Source organism: Triticum urartu, unplaced genomic scaffold (assembly GCF_056163025.1).
Source record: "Triticum urartu cultivar PI428250 unplaced genomic scaffold, HENAU_Tu73 scaffold1227, whole genome shotgun sequence".
Lineage (NCBI taxonomy): Eukaryota > Viridiplantae > Streptophyta > Magnoliopsida > Poales > Poaceae > Triticum > Triticum urartu.
In genome coordinates, this window is record NW_028259694.1 from 12407 (window position 1) to 17500 (window position 5094).

Genomic DNA, 5094 nt, shown 5'->3' on the forward strand with positions numbered 1-5094 from the left:
ACGATAACTCCAAGAATCCAAACGCTCCGTTAATTGATATTTGTAATAATTTGGAAATGAAGGGACAGAGGTTCTTTTTAAAGCACTTCTTTTTGCATAAAAATATTTAATATCACTAAAGAAAAATGTTTTATTTAAAACATTTTTTTTCTTTTTAGAAAAGAAATGGAAATTATTTCGAAATCTAATGATTAGAATAGCGGCAGATAATAAGGATCCGCACAAAAGAGTTGCATAGCTTAATAACATCATACTGACATGCATCATTAACCACTGAGATTGTAGAGCAGGTACTAGTATCGTGGATTGATGCATTTCAGTTAAAAGACCCGATGTGGCAAAGCCTTGCGTTAAAATAGTACTTGGCGTAGTTATTGTGCTTAAATCATTTTTAGAGTTCTGTATTTTAGGAATGGTATGAAGAATATACAGGGCCCATGAAAGGAAGATCAATGACTCATATAAATTACTTAATGGAAAATGTCCCGAGGAAGCCCAACGAGAAACTAAGAATCCTGTTATAGAGAAAAAAGTAACTATCATTCCTTTTTCTGACGAATCGCGTAATCCTCCAAGTTCACGAACTAATAAGGTTATAAAATGAATCGTAATCACAATTGAAATCGTTGAGAAAGAGATATGAGTTAGTATATGTTCTAAAGTTGCAAATAGCATAAGGGGAAGGTCCCATTACAAAATTGTAAATTTCGAATTGATTTCTAATCTATTGTATTCTTTTTCAAGAATGCCGCCACTCGGATTCGAACCGAGATGCTTGAGCACTGCTTCCTAAGAGCAGCGTGTCTACCAATTTCACCATGGCGGCTAACTTCAAATAATAGGTAACTTAAAAGAATAATAGCTATTATCTTGGGAATCGTCGATATTGGGAAAGTCCATAAAATTTAGGAACATTAGAGTTTTCATTAAAATAGACTTCGTTTGGTAGTATCGTTTCCATTTTTTTTTTTTACAATAAACTCTTGCTTTGCCCAATAGAAACACAAACACTGCTTGAAAGAGTTGGAACTTCTTTTTTCTAACTTGCAATTATAGAACTAATTTTTTCTAATTAATTTCCCCTTTACATTTTGAAAATTCTTTCAATACAATGAAAAAAATCCAAAAGGGTTTCTATTTAATGATGAAATTAAAATAAAATGGATAAATAGAAAAGGCTTTTTGGATTTTTTAAAAATTTCTAGAATGAAAGTCTTTATGCTCTTATTAATAAGATTTACTAACCTTATGATTTTGGAGAAGATAGGTGGAAGTTGTAAGTCCTATTGTAAGAATACTCCACTTTTCATAATTTTCCTAATAGAATATGAGGATTCTATTAGGAAAATTATGAAAAGTTCATTGATAGGAAAAGAATACTTAGCACACAGTATACCAAACAAAACTTTTTTTTTCTTGTATATATAAGATAAGAGGGGTTTTTTGTTCTAAGAATATTGTACCGAGTAATTCGACACATAAAAGTACATTCAAAGAAGAATCCAAATTATTAAATAATTGGAATTCTTTTTTGATAAGTCAATTCATATTATTCCAAAATCTTATTATTTGTTTGTTGCCCAGAAAAACCCTTTGGTTTTGGATGCTCATTACCGCTCGAAAATGATCTTGATTTTACTAAAGAATAAGATTGTACTATGGAAAAATAAGTCTTTTTCTTCCAAATATTTTTACGAATACGCTTTTTTGACATTGAAGTACGTTTTTTTGGAACTGCCATTCAAAAAGGAAATTACTTTTTTCTAGTTGTATGTGAAAGACATCTATTGCTGCAAATCAATCCTTCTTTCTTCTTTTTATTAGTATTTATACTTAGATACTGAAAGATACTTAAATTTTGAATTATTTTTTACTTCATTTTGTCTAATGCGGATAAGACAACAAGAATTTTTTAACATTTTTTCTTTATATATTTTATACTTTTTTTTTAATAATATAGAATATATAGAAGGGTTTCTCATTTAAATCTATTTATATCTATTTATATATCAAGTATACTCCATATATAGATATATGGTATGGAAGCCTATCCCCCATATAAGATAAGACGGGGGGATAAAAAGAAGGGAAAATGAAAATAGTTAATTAAGTTCAGAATGGTATTCCATAAAGGAAAGGAATTCCAATCAAAACAAAAAATACTGAGTCTCTTAAACAAGACATTCTAAAACTTAGGTAATTTATAGTCATTAGAATTTTAGTTCTATATGAAGTAAGGACTATTCGATAATTTCTTATAAACATAGGTTTTCATTGGAATTCACTCAATCAGTTAATTATGGAACAAGAGAGCTGTTTCATCTTTGTTTTAAAGAAATATAAAAATGAATTATGAATAGAAAGTAAAATGATTCCACTTTTTTTTTTTTATTTTTATAAATATCTTTATTTAGTTAATAAAATAACTTCGTTACCTAGTTATTTTATTAACTTTTTTAATTTAACCAACTAAACCCATTCTTAATTTTTAATTATTTCAATGAGATAAATTTTGGAAAAATTAAGAATTTCAGTATTTTTTCTTATTCTTTTTATTTATTCTTTCAGAAAGAGATAAGAATTGGTTTGGTGAATCGGAAACAATTTTATAGAAAAATTGAAGTAAAAATTGAAGTAAAAATTGCAATTTCTTTTCTTATGGAACATACATATCAATATGCATGGGTAATCCCTCTTCTCCCACTTCCAGTTATTATGTCAATGGGATTTGGCCTTATTCTTATTCCGACAGCAACAAAAAATCTTCGTCGCATATGGGCTTTTCCTAGTGTTTTACTCTTAAGTATAGCTATGGTATTCTCAGTTCAACTGTCTATTCAACAAATAAATGGAAGTTCGATCTATCAATATCTATGGTCTTGGACCGTCAATAATGATTTTTCTTTAGAATTTGGATACTTGATTGACCCACTTACTTCTATTATGTTAATACTAATTACTACTGTAGGAATCCTGGTTCTTATTTATAGTGATGGTTATATGTCTCACGATGAAGGATATTTGAGATTTTTTGTTTATATAAGTTTTTTCAATACTTCCATGTTGGGATTGGTTACTAGCTCCAATTTGATACAAATTTATTTTTTTTGGGAACTCGTGGGAATGTGTTCTTATTTATTGATAGGCTTTTGGTTTACACGACCAATCGCAGCGAGTGCTTGTCAAAAAGCTTTTGTAACTAATCGTGTAGGGGATTTTGGTCTATTATTAGGAATTTTAGGTTTTTTTTGGATAACAGGTAGTTTAGAGTTTAGGGATTTGTTCAAAATAGCTAATAACTGGATTCCTAATAATGGAATTAACTCTTTACTTACTACTTTGTGTGCTTTTTTATTATTCCTTGGTGCAGTTGCGAAATCCGCACAATTCCCTCTTCACGTATGGTTACCCGATGCTATGGAAGGGCCCACTCCTATTTCGGCTCTTATACACGCAGCAACTATGGTTGCTGCGGGAATTTTTCTTCTAGCTCGACTTCTTCCTCTTTTCATATCTTTACCTTTGATAATGAGTTTTATTTCTTTAGTAGGTACAATAACACTATTCTTAGGAGCTACTTTAGCTCTTGCTCAGAGAGATATTAAAAGAAGCTTAGCCTATTCTACAATGTCTCAATTGGGTTATATGATGTTAGCTCTAGGTATAGGTTCTTATCAAGCTGCTTTATTCCATTTGATCACTCATGCTTATTCAAAAGCTTTATTGTTCTTGGGATCCGGATCCGTTATTCATTCAATGGAACCTCTTGTTGGATATTCACCAGATAAAAGTCAAAATATGGTTCTTATGGGCGGTTTAAGAAAATACATTCCAATCACAAGAACTACTTTTTTATGGGGTACACTTTCTCTTTGTGGTATTCCACCTCTTGCTTGCTTCTGGTCCAAAGATGAAATCCTTAGTAATAGTTGGTTGTATTCGCCCTTTTTTGGAATAATAGCCTCCTTTACTGCAGGATTAACTGCCTTTTATATGTTTCGGATATATTTACTTACATTTGATGGGTATTTGCGTGTTCATTTTCAAAATTACAGTAGCACTAAAGAGAGTTCCTTGTATTCAATATCCTTATGGGGAAAAAGGATACCCAAAGGAGTGAATAGGGATTTCGTTTTATCAACAACGAAGAGTGGAGTTTCTTTTTTTTCACAAAATATACCAAAAATTCAAGGTAATACAAGAAATAGGATAGGATCCTTTACTACGTCTTTTGGGGCTAAAAAAACTTTTGCCTATCCGCATGAAACGGGAAATACTATGTTATTTCCTCTTCTTATATTACTACTTTTCACTTTGTTCATTGGATTCATAGGAATCTCTTTTGATAATGGAGGAATTGGTAATGGAATAGCAGAGTTAACCATATTATCAAAGTGGTTAACTCCCTCAATAAACTTTACCCAGGAAAGTTCTAATTCTTTTGTAAATTCATATGAATTTATTACTAATGCAATTTCTTCTGTAAGTCTAGCTATCTTTGGTTTATTCATAGCATATATCTTCTATGGATCCGCTTATTCTTTTTTTCAGAATTTGGATTTAATAAACTCTTTTTACAAAGGAAATCCTAAAAAAGAATTTTTAGATCAAGTAAAAAAAAATATATACAGTTGGTCATATAATCGTGGTTATATAGATATTTTCTATACTAGGGTCTTTACCCTCGGTATAAGAGGGTTAACCGAACTCACGGAGTTTTTTGATAAGGGTGTTATTGATGGAATTACCAATGGAGTGGGTCTTGCTAGTTTTTGTATAGGAGAGGAAATTAAATATGTAGGGGGAGGTCGAATCTCGTCTTATTTATTCTTTTTTTTATGTTATGTATCTGTGTTTTTATTCTTTTTTCTTTCTTAAGTTAAGGAATTTACAACAAGTCTCTTGCAAAAATAACTATCCTATCCCCTTTCTACAATCTCTCTATATCCTTGTTACATAAGGTAAGTATTGTATAATAGTTCGGTTTTCCGCGATTTTTTCCATTCCTCTGTGTAAATACCCTAATATGGGTTCACAATCAATAACATCCTCACCATCGAGAGTAACGATCAGTCGAAGAACACCATGCATTGA

At 30.6% G+C, this 5094-nt stretch overlaps 1 non-coding gene across 1 annotated transcript; it reads right to left on the reverse strand.

The window, feature by feature from the left end:
- Positions 1-746: 746 nt before the first annotated feature.
- Positions 747-826, reverse strand: TRNAL-UAG (transfer RNA leucine (anticodon UAG)). The gene has a single exon. It is a non-coding gene; the product is annotated as a tRNA-Leu (tRNA).
- Positions 827-5094: the final 4268 nt, after the last annotated feature.